Below are 18,166 nucleotides of genomic sequence, written 5' to 3'. Positions count from 1 at the left end.
AGTGACACATCTTTTGTAACACATGAATCAGCTACAGATTTGCAAGAGTGGGACACACCCCAGCACCTATGACACTAAAGTACCTGTTTGAAAGTGGACCTGGCTGTCTGAATTGCCAATCCATCCTACTGAGATTGGAACAGAATTTTACAACTATGTGGGTTGTCATAATTTAAAGTTAAAAAATAAACACATCATTTTCATGGAAATTAATTTGAGATTAATTTCATTAATTCATTCATTAAATGAATTAATTCATTCATTAAATTCATTAATTCATTAATATTTTAACACCAATAATTAAGAACAGTAGCAACACAAAGTAAGGAGTAACTAATCAGTCCTAGGAAGCAAACACAACAGTTTTTTTGAGGGGAAGGAATGTCGGGTAAGAGGGTTGAAGAACTGCAAATTCAAGAACTAGAAAATCCTCAATGGTAAAGAAAAAGAAATAATATGAGGCCTTTAATTAAAAAAAAACAAAACACATCTTACCTTAAGAAGCATCCAAATAGCATTCATAGTGTCAGGAATAGTTCAGACAATACTCAGAAATGAGCAGGAAGGTAGTCTTAGTAATCCCCCAGTCACCAAGTACGAGCAGGTAAGAAAATCTTTTGTTTCAAGAAGGTATCTGAAAGAGAGGACTTTCATTTAGACTAAAAATAATCAAGAATAAGCAAATTAAAATGAATAAACAAATAGTTTAAGCTATCTGGACAGAGATCTGAAGTACTGTTTGCCTCACCATCTTAAAAAGATGTAGAAAATACCATCCCCTTTGGAAAAGGACAAATGTGTGTGGTATAGGTATCTCCATATGTACGTAGAAATATATTTTTCCATAAAATTGGATTAAATGTATAACACATATTTTAGGTAATATAAAATTGCTTATCAAATAATTAGAAAGCCAAAACCATTTTTCCCAGATAGAAAAATGATTATCCAGGGTACTTCATAAACACTATTAAAAAATGATTTGTTAACTGATCACCTAAAAAAGCCCCTTGCCACGTTTAGTTTTATTTAATAAATTAAAACCTCTCTGATCATTCTGATTGTCCTAAATTTTCTTGAGTTTAAGTTGCAGAGCCCATTCTACATGAAAAGTAAAATCCATTCTTGACTAAAGTGCTACAAACAAATAAAAGACTCTTCTTTCCTAGAGATCTTTAAAAGCAAACCAAACAACTTAATTTTGAGGATGGGAGGGAGGCAAGTTTGTCTGGAGGTAGGAGGATGGATTAAATGACCTCTTGTAGGATCCTTGCCCACGTCCTAGGCCTGAATGAAAATTCCAGCTTAACCAGTTACTGCTTCGCTTAAAATGGAGGCTTGCCCGAGTAGGGACAAAAATAACAGCACCCACCTCTGTAAAATAAATTTCAAAAAATTCGAAGAATATACAGTACCCTCATTTTTAAGAAAAATTAAAAATAAAAACCTCTGGAGTGGATGTGTTCTTCCTATGCGTTTGCCACTTCGGCTTCGAAGACTTGGCATCACTCTCCTTACCGCTCGTCGGATTTTTTTTTTGGGGGGGGAAGGTAGGGGGGAGTTTGACTCTTGACCCAAGTCTCGGGAGGGCTTAAGAGCCCCTCCATGATCCCCACCGCAAAAGCCAAGGGGCGATGAGAAAGGGGAGAGCCCGAGTTCCCACCCCTCCCCCCACCCTGGACCCCAGTCCCAAACCTACCCCCCTTCCCACAGTGGGGCGACTCCTTCTGCCCCAAACCCATTGTTAGGGAGGGGGCGAAAGGGAGAGTGGGCTCATGGCAGGGGTGCCTGCGGCCGTTGCCCCGGCTCGCTTCAGGAGGGGGCGGCCCGAGGGATGCAGCTTCCCTTCCTCTCCGCTCGGTCCGTCCCACCTCGGCTCGGCCTGGCGCCCCGGGCTCTGCTCGGCGCCCCCGGCCCCGGGCCCGGCCCAGCCCGCCCCCAGAGCAACAGGGCCCCAGCCCCTCTGCCCGCAACCTGGGGCCCAGGCCTGCGGGTGGGCGCGGGGCGGGGGTCCCTGTGCCCCACACACGCGTCCCCGCTCCCCCAGTCCAGCCGCTTCCAGGGCCCTCGGCGGCGCCCGCTCCCCGGGCCCGTCGGCCCCCCGCCTCCTGGCCGGGCCGCCCCCCCGGGTTCCCGCGGTCGGGGCCTCCTACCCTTCTCCACCATCACCCCTACCGACTCGTGCCCCCACCCCTCGGGCACCAGTGCCAACGGCGGCTCCCCCGGCCCCGGACCTACCTGCACGGCTCAACCAAGCCTAGAAGTGGGGGCGGGGAATCTTCCGCCCTCCTATGTCTCTCATTGGCCCTTCCGGGGAACATCGGGAGCGCCATTGGCTGGTGGAGGATGTCCGTCAGAGCGGTGGGGCGGGACAGAAGCGGAGAGGGATGCTGGTGCCTCGGCGTCTCTGTCTCTGGGTATCTCTCTGTCTCTGTCTCGGCTCTTGGAAATGAGAGACATTTGGATGAGAGGACTGGAAAGGGGCCTCAGGTGGAAGGAACAGAAATAGGAATCCTGGCAGAGCTTCCCACCAGTCTGCCACTCCGAACCCCCTACCTAAGTCCCCTTGAGATCCTCTTACCCATCACCCCCAACCCCGGCCCCTCACCCTTGTAGGTTCTTCATCCAGGAAGCGATGTGATGAAAACTCGAGGCCGGAAGGCCACAGAGGGAGATTTTATATAGGTATATAAAATATCCACATACAAATACTTATATATAAAGTCAACCAGATATAAGGTCACTAGGGCCTGGAGAGGGAAGGGCACACCTCTCACAGGCAAGGAAGGACTTGAGATATAGCCAAAATAAGAAAGAATCAAAAATCACTCTAAGAGCTGAAAACAGGAGGGGAGCTGAGGCGACCAGGTGGGAGGAAGACTTACATTTCACTGTATATCCTTTTGTATCTTTTTTCAGTACCATTCACAAAGATTCCCATTTTTTGAATTTAATTAGCTTAAATTTTAAAATAATTCTAAGGTTGCAAAACCAGGGGGGCAGATAAGATGGTCGTCCAGGCAAAGTGGGACAACATGCAGATTTAGAGAGGAATTTTAGTTTTTAATATGTTCAGTTCCAGATACCGGTAGTAAACCAAGTAGAGGTGTCCCAGAGGCAAGTGGAGTTAGGAACCTTGGGAGAGGGCGGACTATGGGAGATTTGGAATTCTCCACCTAGATATGGTGATTAGTGACATGCTAAAGGATAAACTCCCCCATAGAAATGGAAAAAGACACCCACAGTAAGGTCAGGAGCGTGAAAAGAAAGAAAGAGGGTCAGTGAGACAAGAACAGAATAGTGAAAAGGTATGAAAGTTAAGGGAGGAAGGGTCTCTGGAAAAATAAAATAATAAAACTATGAGAACCTCACAGGTGTTACGACTCACTTCAGGGACCCTCTAAGGCTCATTCAATAAGAATGAAAACTTGCTGTACACCTGAAACTAACACAACATTGTAAATCAACTATACTTCAATTTTTAAAAAGCTTTTTAATTAAAAAACAAAAAGAATGAAAGCTAAGAGAATACTCAAAAAGCAGAGTTCTTAACTTTTTCATACATGCACCCTTCTCAGAAGGTTTTTAAATGCATGACAAATATACACAGAAATTCAAAGGAAACCAATTACATTAAAATACAATTTTCAAGATATTTTTTAAAGTGTAACATAGCAATATATTGCTTTGTATTAAATCTATTAAATAATAAGATATAGTGGCGGGCCTAATGACCACCATAATTTTGAGGTGGTAAATGAGTAAAAATAATATTTCAAGATATCCACAACTGTCATATAATAGGAAAATGCCTGTGATTTCTATTGGTGACAAGATCACAGGTACTACTAATACTACTTGGTTTGTTATCTCCATTCATAATTGAAGGAAATACTAATATCCTGTTTTTAATTTTCTGTTAGACTTTTGCAAAAATACAGGCATATTACCTTTTCCTGATCCAAGTTCGTGGATTTCCTAATCTATGGACCCCAGGTTAAGAAATCTTATTGGAAAGAAATCATTCTTCCCTTACCCACATAGGGATGTGACCCTGCTTCCCCCACCCCCATCTCTGTCTCTCTCTTACCCTTCCCTACTTGCTCCAAGCACCCTCTGGTTCCCAGTCCTGCCTGCAGATGTCTGACGGCTCTGTGACACTAAGAACAGCGGTGATGAATGAGGGTTGGAGGAAAGATATATATACACCTTATCTGTCTTCAAAGAAAAAAGAGAAAGCTCTGAGGTGTATTGCAGATCTGAAAAGATGGGGAAGAGGAGCCCAGGATGGGGTATCATTCACTACCAAGAGAGAAAACAAATTATAAAAAGAAAACATCTTTATCAGTTAAGAAAGAATCTTTTCTCTGAGTTTATTAATATTGCTCAAATCAGCCCTAGAGAACATCTGCAATTCAGTATCTTATTTCATAAATCTGTAAAATTGGGCAAAAAATAGTAAATACCTCCTAGGGGTTTTGGGAGGATTAAATTAGTTACTACATATAATGGATTTAAAATAGTGCCTGACACAGGCTAAACACTCAGTTTTTAACTATCTTTATTATTACATTTGGCATGCTGCTTTCCAGCGCATTCCATGAAAATTTCTGGTAAGATTGTTCATACTAATGACATATATAGTAGCAAACTGAGTGCTGTGAGGGTTAGCTCAGAACTCTTGCTTTTCATTTAAATGCTTCAAAATTAGAATACTCCATTTTTTCCAGGTACATTTTCATTCCTCTAGGCGGGGAATAACATCAGTGTCTCTTTAAAGGGATTGTAAACTTGGAAAAAAATGTCTGGCTACTCATATTACAAAGGGCTAATTTCCATAATGCTGTATATAAAGACCTCCTACAAATCAATAAATAAAGCCCAGCAATCCTTGTACACTGCTGCTGGGAGTGTAAACTGGTACAGCCACTTTGGAAACGACTTTGATATAATCCAGTAAAAGTTAAGATATACATACTCTATCAGAGCAGTCCCACTACTACATATATATTATTAGGGAATGCAGAATGTCAAGTGTCAGGATGACTGTACAAGAATATTCATAGCAGTGTTGTTCCTCAGTGACCCAGAAAGGAAACATCCCAAATGTCTACCAAGCATAAATGGTTAAATTGTGATGTATTTGTACAGTGAAAATTAATAAATGATGGTTATATTCAACAACATGAATAACTTTTTGCAAAGGTAATATTGAACACAAAAGAAAGCAAGATACAAAAAAATATATCTAGTATTATTCCATTTATATAGAGTTTAAAAGCAGGCAAAAGTAAACTATATTCTTTAGGGATGTGTAGTTAGGAGGTAAAATAAGGAAAAAGAAGGAAATGAACACAATAAAAGTCAGGAGAGCCCGTCGGGGGCAGAAGGAGTTTTGTTTGATTGGGAGTAGGGGTTGTTCTTAGGGGCTGGCAGTGTTCTACTTTTGATCAAGTGACGGGTACGCAAGTATTTGCTCTATAACTGTTTATTAAAATGTACCCCAAAACGTATAAATTTTTTCTGTATGTATGTTATATTTCACAAAGAAAATATTTTTTTTAAAAATCTCTGTAGAAAATAATGGACAAAAGATACGACAGAAATTTCACATAAAAGGAAAATAAGAATGGTTCTTAAACAAATGAAAAGATGCTAAACTTTACTAAAAGACGTGCATTTAAAACTCCACTGAGGGAATTCCCTGGCGGTCCGGTGGTTAAGACTCCGTGATTTCACTGCCGAGGGTGAGGGTTCGATCCCTGATCAGGAAAATAAGGTCACGTGAGGCGTGACCAAGAAAACCCAAAAACAAAAAAAACCCCACTGAGATACTAACAGGTCATGAAGATAACGCTTGCTAACACATTGTGTTGGCAATGGAGAGGGGAATAGCCATTTTTTGCATCACTGGTGAAAATATAAGTTGTTCCAACATCTATGGAGGGCAATTAGGTAATAGCCATGAAAATTATAAATGCAAATAACCTTTAATTCAGCAATTCCATCCCTGGGGATTTATTCATTCATTCCCCAAATATTTATTTAGCACCAACTATGTGGCAGGCACTGTTTTATGCTCTAGAATTTATCTTATATATTCTACGAAAAGTCTGGGAACATGCGGCTGTTTATTATTATCATAGAGTTACTCACAAGAAAGAAGGCTTGAATCTCAACCAGAGAATACAATTAAGATTATATCAGAGCACATTAAATAAAATGAAAAAAGTATAATAAATGTTTCCATACTTACAAATCTTTAGATAATCTGTGTATACACGGCTATTGGTTTGTTTTTGAAACACTGTATAGAGAATAAAATTTAAATGCACTTCATTACAGGAGTGGTTAAATAAATTATGATTTGCATCCTGCTCTGTCACCAGGGCTGTCTTCATGGGCATGTGAGCTGTGCAGTCACACAGGGTCCCACACTCAGAAGGGCCTCATGATTTGCTGTTGCCTCTTGAAGCAGAGGAGCTATGAACAAATTGGGTGTCACCATTCCTTGTCACCTCATTCGTAAATAGCATCTGTGATGTTCCATGAGCACAGAATTCTGGTGGACTCGTGATACGTGGGAAATTCAGCCAATTTGTACAAGGTAAGTGTGTTACATGTATGACTGAATAAGCATTGAGAGGCCATGCTTTCCTTTTGAGCTAGAACTTGCTCTGAAGCCAGAAAGAAGACAGTTTTCTAAGAAACATGGAAGACCAAGGAGCCATATCATATCATTTCTTACTTGCGTTACTTCTCCACGTTAGCCAGTCACTTATGCTGAAAATGATGACATAGAAGGAAGAGGCGACAAGGCAACCCAGAGTTCCTTTTCCTTTCAGTCCTTCCTTGCTTATCAGGAAGCTGAAAGTAAAGTGTTGGTAGAATGTGCACATATCAAGAAGTGAAATCAAAACATTTGAGTTCATTTATCCAGAGTTCTCATTGTTCTGGTAAGAATAAAATAGACTTGTGTGAGTACAAGTTACAAAATACAAATTGTCCAATTTCGGTGATTCAACTTAGGAGTTAAATGCTCTTTAAAACTGACATTGCACAATATGAAGAAGGATGGTAAATTTCATAATAACGATTTAAATTTAAAAATTTTCTTTACTTAGATGACATTGAATAGCAAATAAAAAGCACCATGGTGAGACAAGTTAGAGACCATGAAAGAATGGAAAAAGCTTTATATTTTAGTGCCTTTAATGGTACTTTCCCCCTGCTTTTTGAATAAGGGACCCACATTTTCACTTTGCACTGAGCCCCTCAAATTAGATAGCTTGTCCTGTTTGTCACTTATGAATTTTGTGACATTGGGTAAGTTATTTAAACACTCACCCCTGCAAAGTGGGAAGAACAATCGTACCTATCTAATAGTATTGTTGAGAGGATTAAATATGCTAATAAGTAAAACTCTTAAAGTTTAGCTATTTTATATTTAATATTATTATCATTATAGCTGTGTTGCTATTATCAAATAGACAATAGAAGAGTATCCAGTCTTAAAAAAGAAAGAGGAAGTCTTTCCTTTACTACATGTACTGCTAGAGAATGATCTCCAAAATATATTAAGTGAAAAAACAAAAAAAGGTGTCAAACAATGTTTTTGACATGCTTCCATTTGTGTAAGGAAGGAGAGAAAAAAATTGTCTTACATATGTACTTGCATACACTTAAAACATGTTTCTCGGAGAGGTCACAATTCAATAATACTGGTTGCTTTCAGGGAGGGGAACCAAGCAGCTGGAAGATGAAGTGAGAGGGGAATATTTCTCTCTTCAAACTTTTGAACCATGTCAAAGTATCACTTATCAAAAAATAAATTAAACATTTTAAACATCTTCTATATTTTATTTTACACAATGCACTGCCAGGCACAGAAGCCTAAATAAATAACTGTTGGCTAAAATATTTCTTTAAAATTTAAAATGGGGGCTTCTGGGCTTCCCTGGTGGCGCAGTGGTTGAGAGTCCACCTGCCAATGCAGGGGACACGGGTTCGTGCCCCGGTCTGGGAAGACCCCACATGCCGCGGAGCGGCTAGGCCCGTGAGCCATGGCCGCTGAGCCTGCGCATCCGGAGCCTGTGCCCCGCAACGGGAGAGGCCACAATAGTGAGAGGCCTGCGTACCGCAAAAAAAATAAATAAATAAATAAATAAAAAATAAAAAATAAAATAAAATGGGGGCTTCCCTGGTGGCGCAGTGGTTAAGAATTCTCCTGCCAATGCAGGGGACACGGGTTCAAGCCCTGGTCCAGGAAGATCCCACATGCCGCGGAGCAACGAAGCCCGTGAGCCACAACTACTGAGCCTGCGCTCTAGAGCCCGTGAGCCACAACTACTGAGCCCGCGTGCCACAAGTACTGAAGCCCGAGTGCCTAGAGCCCGTGCTCCGCAACAAGAGAAGCCACCGCAATGAGAAGCCCACGCACCGCAATGAAGAGTAGCCCCCACTCGCCGCAACTGGAGAAAGCCCGCGCGCAGCAACGAAGGCCCAACACAGCCAAAAATAAATATAAATAAAATAAGTAAATTGAAAAATATACATTTTAAAAAATTTTTAAAGGGGTAAGATCAATTATAAGCTATTTTTTTCTCAGTCAGACACAAAGGCGTCTGATGTGACATTCCAAAGTAAGGACCGTAAATACAGTATCTAGAGTAAACTTGTACTTTTCATCCTTGTTTGTCCATACATAGAACCCTGTGTGACACTTTACAGAGAAACTAGAGAAAATCTTGGTGATTACACAGACCAGGCGAGGTTAAGGGGCTTGTGCTAGTCCCAGATGGGCTTGGTTGGTGATAGATTGGGGTGCTTTCCACCTACCAGGTGCTGTACTGGAGGGGCAGCAGTGAAGAGGAAAACCAAATTTCATTTTCACCAAGTAATTACGATACACTGTGATGAGAGTTAGGGTAATGGAGGTTCCTGTGACCATGGGTGAACATATTAGGGGGACAAGCAAATTCTGTCCCTCAGTTTTAATTCTCCAACAACTGCATTGAGATCTTATAATAACAACTCATGTGTTCTAGTCAAAGATGATACACCAAACCATTATCCAAAAGCCATGTTCCTTAAGTCTGGGTGATCGTTCACCCGCACCTATGGGCCTCATGGTGCACAATTGATCTGTGAAGATCAGGGGTGGGGATGTAATTTGGGGCCATGTGACTCATGAACAGGAAGTACCAATAACAGTGGTTTCACCATGTAGGGTCTTAGGCAAATATTTAATGACTTGATTTCTCAGTTTTCTCAAAATAATACCTACCTCCTAGGGTTGTTGTCAGTATTAACACAGATAAAGCCTTGCACAGAGTAGATGCTCAGTATAAGTGGCCTGATGCTATTGTTGTTACTGTTCAGTTCTTAGGACTCTGGCCTTCTGGTTTAAAATATGAGAAGAGATGAGATCCTGAGTTGTATGCACTGCTCTCACATCCATTCACTTGTGTTGATTTTCCTTCACAATATCACATGTTTACCACTTCCTTTCCTTCCCACTGTCATCAGCTTAGTTAAGAGATCACTGGACAGTGATATTCAGTAGGACTGGAGTAAAATGCAAGTAGGTATATGTTGACTCTATTTATTCCTAAGTAATAGCACACGACACTGGGCTCTCCCTCACGAACCCCAGTAGCTGGTTGCTGACTGCTGTTAGCAATTAGGTTTCTGTACATCTAAATCTCTATAGTCATTAAGAAAATAGTTATTGAGCACCTGCCAAGGTGCTAAAGATGCAATGATGATTAAGATGGTGTCCCTACCTTCAAAGTTTACATGGAAGTGGGGAAGACAGACAAAAACAGGCAAAAGCCTTACAACGGAATAAACGCTGAGATAGAGGGAAGCATGGGCGTGAGGTGGGCAAGCAGGGAACACAGGGAACAGCATGTGCAAAGCCCAGAAGGTGAGAGACAGCAACCACTTTCCAGAAACTGATAGTTCAGTATGGCTGAAGCATGGCGTTCAAGAAAGAAAATTAATTAATCTGGAATAGTGGTCTCGAACTTCAGTGTGCATTGAAACCACCCTTGTTAAAAGAGCATCCTAGCTCCATCCCTGGAGACTGATTTAGTGGGTAGGAGTGAGTTCTACTGACCAGAGTGGCCAGTCTGAGGGCCACGTTCTGAGAACCACTGATCTAGAGAAGATGAGGGGTAGGATCAACCTGCAGAGAGCCTTGAATATTATGCTGACAGGTGTATGCTTCACACTTGGGGGCATGGAGAACTTTTTCTTTTTTTTTTTTTTTTTGCGGTACGCGGGCCTCTCAGTGTTGTGGCCTCTCCCGTTGCGGAGCACAGGCTCTGGACGCGCAGGCTCAGTGGCCATGGCTCACGGGCCCAGCCGCTCCACGGCACGTGGGATCTTCCCGGACCGGGGCACGAACCCGTGTCCCCTGCATCGGCAGGCGGACTCTTAACCACTGCGCCACCAGGGAAGCCCTCAAAACTTTTTGAAACAGAAACATTTTTAGGGGAATTCCCTGGCGATCTAGTGGTTGGGACGCCGCGCTTTTACTGCCGAGTGCAAGGGTTCAATCCCTGATCAGGGAACTAAGATCCTGCAAGGCGCGAGGTGCAGCCAAAAATAATAATAATAATAATTTTTTAAAATATATTATAATTTTTTGTCTCCTCAGGGTTATTCTCTTCTCTTTTAAACATTTATTTGAAATATAATACATGTGCAGAAAAGAATTATATGTACAGTTTAACAGATAGTGATAAAGCAAACACCTGTATAACCAACACCATTATTAGCATCATGAAAGGCCCTTTGACTCTTCTGGATCACAGTACACTCCCCTCTCCTAGGGTTACAACTCTCATGACTTTTGTAGTAAATACTTCCACCAACTGTGCATGTATCCCTAAACATAGTTTAGTTTTGTCTTTTAAAATTGTTATATAAATAGAATTATACATGATATATGTATTATTTTAACATTGTATCTTGAAATAAAGACTTACAGAAAAGTTGCAAAAATAATACAAAGAATTCCCATCCATTCTTCTTTGAGATTCCTCAAATGTTAACATTTTACAAAGTTTGTTATAATTTTGTTTCTCTCTCTCTCTCCACACGCACACAGATTTTTTTTTTCAGAACTGTTGGAGAATAAATTGCAGATATAATGTCACTTTATCCATAAATACTTGTTTTTCTTAAAAAAAAAAAGGCTATTATCTTCTATCATAGAGTAGCTACCAAAATCAAGAAATTAATATTGACACTAGTATTTAATCTGTTGACCTTATTTGAATTTTGCCAGTTGTTTCACTAATGTGCTTTATAGGAAAAGAACATTAAAAAAAATAACTTCTGGTCCAGGATCCAATCCAGCATCACACGTTGCATTTTCTTGTCAATTTAGTCTCCTTTAATCTGGAAGAGTTCTTTAGTCTATCTTTGTTTTTCATAACCTTGACACTTTTGAAGATTATAGGTTACTTACTATTTACAATGTCCCTCAGTTTGAATTTGTCTGGTATTTCCTCATAATTAGATTCAGGTTATGCATTTTTGGCAGGAATATCATATCCAGAAGTGATGCTGTATACTTCTCCATGCATCCTATCAGGAAGCACATGGTATCTAGTTGTCCTGTCGCTGATGTTAATTTTGATCACGTGGTTAAGGTGGCATCTGCCGAGGTTCCCCACTCTAAAGTTATTAATTGTAGGGAATTCCCTGGCAGTCCAGTGGTTAGAACTCCTTGCTCTCACTGCCGAGGGCCCAGGTTCAATCTCTGGTTAGGGAACTAACAACCCACAAGCTGTGCGGTGCAGCCAAAAAAAAAAGTTGTTAATTGTGAGGCGAAAATAATGTGTCTTGTGGGGAGGGACTTTGAGACTATGTACATATCCTGTTTCTCCTCAAACTTCTGCCTATTAGTGTTAGCATTCAGTGATCATTCTGGCCCCAAACAATTATTACTATGGTGGTTGCCAAGTAGTGATACGTATTGTCTTGTTTCTTACATTTTTGTTTGTAAAATTCATCTATATTTTTGTGTCTAATTCTAGTTTATATCATTCCGTTGTTTGAATTATACCATCATTTATTTATAATTTTATTGGTGATAGACATTTGGGGTGTTTATACTTTTAAGTAATTTTTAAAAATCTGTAATGAACATTTTGTACATAGATCCTGGTGCATATAATAACACACCTATCTAGGGCCACTATCGTTGCCACTAGCCACATGTAGCTATTGAGCACATGTGGCTAGTGTGGTTAGTCCAAATTGAAATGTGGCATAAGTATAAAATACATACCACATTTCAGGACTTTCCTGGCGGTCCAGTGGTTAAGACTCTGCACTTCCAGTGCAGGGGGCACAGGTTTGATCCCTGGTCGGGGAAAAAAGGTCCCACATGCCTCGTGGCATGGCCAAAAAACAAACAAACAAGAAACCTACACCACATTTCAAAGACTTAATATGAAAATAAAGTAAAATATTTTATTCATGTTTATGCTCATTACACATTAAATAAAACGTGGATTTTGGGGTTAAATAAAATATACAAAACCCCCTTCCAGGGATGCATAAGACTTGCTTCATCCAAGGACACTTCCCCTTTCTGAGCCAGCCTGCATCCAATGACTGGTCGACACGGGGGTATGAAGTCCTGTCTCCTTGCCCCAACTCAGGACCACTCTAAAGGTCCACCCACTACAATGTTTATAAACATTTGTAATATTTATTCCTTCCCCTAAAAGTGAACTTGTTTTGAGTTTTTTCCACCTCATTTTGTCAAATTGTTAACATGTTCGTTAAAAATGGCATAAGCATAATTATGAAAACTTATTTTTGAATATATTTTTGAGAAAAGTTTCTAAAAGGTGGAAAATACGTTTTTACCTGGAAATTGAGTAAACAAGGTGTTTGTGTTCCTAAGAAAGCCTATGGAATTACTCATAGGATCTATGCTAAGACTCATGGCTACTGAAACTCCACAGCTCCCCTAGTGAATGTTTTAGTACAAATGCCTGGCCTTCTGAGAGTTTTCCAGCATTGAGCAAAGCATCAGGCTCCCATGGGAAGGTGTCAAGTTGAGTTTTCTACAGAAAACTGCAACCTCCATACCAGATTGTTAGGTGGCTCCAACCTTCTCGTGCAGATTGGAGGAAGAAAATTTTGCTAGCAGAGGCCACAGACATACAGTTCTGGGCTACTATACTTTTCAAGGTACTGTACTGTAAGAAGAAAAATGTTTTCTTTATTTTTTGTTTGTTTTATTTGTGTGAAAAGTATTATAAACCTATTACAGTACAGTACTATATAGCCAATTGTGTTACTTGGGTACCTAGGCTAACTTCGTTGGACTTAATGAACAAATTGGACTTACGAATGTGCTCTTGGAATGGAACTCATTCGTATGTAGGGGACTTACTGTACTGGCTAGGAGTCTGCAGTGGCTGAGATAGAGAGGGACTGGATCTTCAGATAAGATTATATGTCCCTTTCATCCATGCCCTTCTCTATTTTTTTGCTCCCTGCTTAACTTGCTGAAGGAAAAAGGATGTCAATTTGCATTAAACAAGTGTGGTGCTTTCAGTAACTTCTCTTGTTTTGCCTACCTTTTGACATTGTGAACCCAAGGGTCTCAGGTTTAACCTTGAGTTAATACTCTTAAAATATCTAGCTTCAGAACGGCCCAGTCAGCTGAGGCCCTCACTGAGACTTCATCATAGCTCAACGTCTCCCTCTGCTCGACCTGCTTCCTTTCCTTCTCTTCCGTAGATGTTGATCCTAAGAACATTCCCTAATAAAAGCTTTGTACATTAATTTTTGTTTCAGAGTCTCCTTCCTGGGGACCTCAGCCTGCGACACTTCACTTCAACCATTTCTTGGGAAGCCCCACCAAAGTGAGGGCATAAATGAAGAAGAGGAAGACATTGGATACAGGAAAAAGGAGAACCATCATAAAGGAAGAGCAGAGGGAATCTCTAGGATGATGGTAAAGAGAAAGCTAAGGATGCAACTAACAGAAGGCAACCAGTCCAGATAGAAGCAGTTCTGAAAGCTACAGAAGACACTTCAAGATGATGAAATCGATAGCATAACTGATACAGTTGAACATGCTGAGAGGAGATTTGGACAAATGGTAAAGAGTTTGGAGTTGAATTAATTATAAGTATTTAAAAGTTAACAATGAGAAACAAGGCAAATAATCTAGGGAAAACAAAAAAAAATTGTACAGGGAAGGAAATCACAGTGTTATATTGGCTCAGTTGTGAACAGGGTTTAAAAAGTGATGAAATTGTAAACCTTGAATATTGCTGTAGCCACAGTTATAATTATACTGAAGGCAGACTAGGAAGATTATTTATGCAGGGAGAAGCGATATAGGAAATATAAATCTTCATTCTCCTCAGTGTCAGTCAGTAGATAACTCCTAAAATTGAAAAATCAAACATTGCATTTGGAGAATACAGATAAATACTAAGAAAATCTGGTAAAGGAGATGAAAGTGATTCCCTCTGGGGAAGAGACTGCTCTTTTTTACAAGTGTGAAAACCTTTTTCACTATTCAAACTATAGGAATGTCTGTCTTTGATAAGAATAAATGTAATAGGGGCGGGGCCTCCTCCGCGGCGGGCCGAGGAGCGATGGCGGCCGCAGACGGCGTCCGGGCGGCTGCGCAGGGCGGGGAGCCTGGTCAGCCCGACACGCAGCCGCCCCAGCCGCCGCAAGAAGAGGTGGCGGCGTCCCGTATGGACGAAGTGTTCCTGAGCCTGGACTCGCCCACCTATGTCCTGTACAGGGACAGGGCAGAATGGGCTGATATAGATCCAGTGCTGCAGAATGATGGCCCCAATGCAGCGGTCCAGATCATTTATAGTGAAAAATTTCAAGATGTTTATGATTATTTCCGGGCTGTCCTGCAGCGTGACGAGAGGAGTGAACGGGCTTTTAAACTAACCAGAGATGCTATCGAGTTAAATGCAGCCAATTACACAGTGTGGTATTTTCGGAGAGTTCTCTTAAAGTCACTTCACAAGGATCTACGTGAGGAAATGAACTACATCACGGCAAAAATTGAGGAACAGACCCCAAAACTATCAAGTTTGGCAGCATAGGCGAGTGCTCGTGGAATGGCTGAGAGACCCATCTCAGGAGCTTGAGTTTATTGCTGATATTCTTAATCAGGATGCAAAGAATGATCACGCCTGGCAACATCGACAATGGGTTATTCAGGACTTTCACTTTTGGGATAATGAGCTGCAGTATGTAGACCAACTTCTCAAAGAGGTTGTGAGAAATGACTGTCTGGAACCAAAGATAGTTCGTAATTTCTAACACCACGGGCTACAATGATCGTGCTGTATTGAAGAGAGAAGTCCAGTACACTCTGCAAACGATCAAACTAGTACCACATAATGAAAGTGCATGGAACTATTCGAAAGGGATTTTGCAGGATCGTGGTCTTTCCAAGTATCCCAACCTGTTAAATCAATTACTTGATTTACAACCAAGTCGCAGTTCCCCCAATTGCCTTTCTCGTGGACATCTATGAAGACATGCTAGGAAACCAATACGACAACAAGGAGGACATTCTTAATAAAGCATTAGAGTTATGTGAAATCCTAGCTAAAGAAAAGGACACTATAAGAAAGGAATATTGGAGATATATTGGAAGATCCCTTCAAAGCAAACACAGTACAGAAAGTGACCCATCTACAAATGTACAGCAATAACACCATCTAGAAGAACTTGATGGGATGCTTTTATTTTTGTAGGAGACTCTAATGCAGGAGTTAAAAACCAGAGCGATATTCCCTTTGCCTGTGGTGTAAAACGTACATTACACAGGTACTGCTTTTTAACATGAACTCAGTGTCGTGCTCCTTGGGTGCTGCTGCTATTCAGACTAGTTCTAAGTAATTTGGTTCTTGTTAAGCAGAGTAATTCAGGGGAGGGAGGAGAAACAGGAAGTCCCCAAGGGAACTTTTGGAGCCTTTCAACATTTACTGTAACCCCTTAGCATCAACTCCCCCTAAACGGTGTATGTCAAGATTTGCAGCGTTAATGTTTGCAGGTAACGCATATGTAAAGGATATGAGTCACTTACATTTCGGTTCAGAAAGCAGGGAATGCAGTTGTTACATTAGAGCTGCTCTGCCACACTCACAGTATCTTGCTATCACTGTAACCAACTAATGCCAAAAGAATGTTTTTTGTTGTTGTTGTTGTTGTTTTTGCGGTACATGGGCCTCTCATTGTTGGGGCTTCTCCCGTTGCGGAGTGCAGGCTCAGCGGCCATGGCTCACGGGCCCAGCCGCTCCGCGGCATGTGGGATCTTCCCGGATCGGGGCACGAACCCGCGTTCCCTGCATCAGCAGGCAGACTCTCAACCACTGCACCACCAGGGAAGCCCTGTTTCTCCCTTTTGGAATGAGAATGTCTGTCCTATGCCTGTCTCAGTATCGTATCTTGGAAACACATAACTTGTTTGGTTTCACAGGTTCACAGATGGAGAGGAATCTGCCTCAAGATGAATTGTACGTCGGGACTTCCCTGGAGGTCCAGTGGTTGAGATTTCGCCTTCCAATGCAGAGGGTGCGAGTTCAATCCCTGGTCGGGGAGATGGGATCTCACATGCCTCGCAGCTAAAAAGCCAAGGCATAGAACAGAAGAAATATTGTAAGAAATTCAATAGAGACTTTAAAAATGGTCCACATTGGGGCTTCCCTGGTGGTGCAGTGGTTGAGAGTCCGCTTGCTGATACAGGGGACATGGGTTTGTGCCCCGGTTTGGGAAGATCCCACATGCTGCGGAGCAGCTGGGTCCGTGAGCCATGGCCGCTGAGCCCGCGCGTCCGGAGTCTGTGCTCCGCAACGGGAGAGGCCACAGTAGTGAGAGGCCCGCGTACCGCAAAATAAAAAAAAAAAAAAAAAGGTTCACATCAAAAAAAAAAAAAAGAAAAAAAAAAGATGACTTGTACCTCAGGTCTCACCCATATCTGATTTAGATGATATTTGGATGAGACTTTGGAGTTGATGCCAGAACCAGTTAAGACTTTTGGGCTGCTGGGATGGAATAAATGTATTTTGCAGGTGAGAAGGACATGAATTTTGGGGGGGAAGAGGGAGAATCCAGTGGACTGAATGTTTATGTCCTCTCAAAATTCATGTGTTGAAATACTAACCCCCAATGTGATGGTATTAAGAGGTGGGGCCTTAGGAAGTGATTAGGGCATGAGGGCAGAACCCTCATGAATGGAATTAGTTCACTTATAGAAGAGACCCTAGAGAGGTCCCTTTCCTCTTCTGCCTTGTGTGGACATAGCTAGAAGATCACCATTTATGAACCAGGAAGTGGGCCTTCATCAGACACCGAATCTGCTAGCACCTTGATCTTGGACTCCACAGCCTCCAGAACTGTGAGAATGTTGTTTAAGCCACCCAGTTTGATATTTTTGTTACAGCAGACTGTATGCCCTACCTTTCCTCCTTTCTTTGCTCTTTATTTATTTTATTAATTATTGTTATGGGCTCATAAATTCCTATTTTTCTCCAATAGCATTATTGTACTTGATTTTGGGAGGATCAAATGTATTGTTTGGGCAGTCCAGTTGGCTCCTGTGTCCTTGTGACGTGCCTCCAACTCCAACTGAGTATTGTCAAGTTTTGAATTTTTGCCCATCTGTTTGGTGAGAAATTGTTATCTCTATGTAGTATTTTTTTCTTTTTTAATATTTATTTATTTTGGCTACGCCAGATCTTCGTTGTGGCATGCGGGCTTCTTAGTTGCGGCATGCAAACTCTTAGTTGCTGCATGCATGCAGGATCTAGTTCCCTGACCAGGGACTGAACCCAGGCCCCCTGCATTGGGAGCACGGAGTCTTACTCACTGGACCACCAGGGAAGTCTCTGTATCTCTATGTAGTTTTAATTTGCATGGATCTGACTGAATTTGAACTTTTCATGTTTAAGGGGCATTTTGTTATATCTTTTCGTGAATTGTGTTGTTCGTGTCTTTCCCTCTCTCAAAATTAAAAAAAAAATTTTTTTACACATTAGGGGAATTATCCCTTTATCTGTGACATAAGGGCAAATATTTCTTCCCAGTTTGTCATTTGTCTTTCTTTTGGTCATGCAAAGTGTTTTTAATGTAGTCAAATTTATCAATG

General features: G+C 41.3%; 1 protein-coding gene and 1 pseudogene across 5 annotated transcripts in view; one reads left to right on the top strand and one right to left on the bottom strand.

Moving 5' to 3' along the window:
• Positions 1-2,221, bottom strand: part of KANSL1 (KAT8 regulatory NSL complex subunit 1) — a 171,065-nt gene extending 168,844 nt beyond the window's left edge. For 2 of the 5 annotated variants that reach the window (XM_027081320.1, XM_027081319.1), the window contains exons 1-2: positions 1,448-1,649; positions 496-634 (exon numbers count right to left, since the gene is read on the bottom strand). The gene's annotated coding sequence lies outside the window, so the exon portion shown is untranslated. Of the gene's footprint in view, positions 1-495; positions 635-1,447; positions 1,650-1,699 lie in introns of those variants that run through there. The other 3 variants (XM_027081315.1, XM_027081313.1, XM_027081314.1) reach the window with 2 other exon arrangements.
• Positions 2,222-14,630: 12,409 nt separating this feature from the next.
• On the top strand, positions 14,631-16,222 carry LOC113606672 (protein farnesyltransferase/geranylgeranyltransferase type-1 subunit alpha pseudogene; annotated as a pseudogene).
• The last annotated feature ends 1,944 nt before the right edge of the window (positions 16,223-18,166 follow it).

Source organism: Aethalodelphis obliquidens, unplaced genomic scaffold (genome assembly GCF_003676395.1).
Source record: "Aethalodelphis obliquidens isolate GAN/ISIS:26980383/991018 unplaced genomic scaffold, ASM367639v1 scaffold44, whole genome shotgun sequence".
Classification (NCBI taxonomy): Eukaryota; Metazoa; Chordata; class Mammalia; order Artiodactyla; family Delphinidae; genus Aethalodelphis; species Aethalodelphis obliquidens.
Note: the sequence above shows the minus strand (reverse complement) of the source record. Positions and strands in the feature narration are given on the sequence as shown.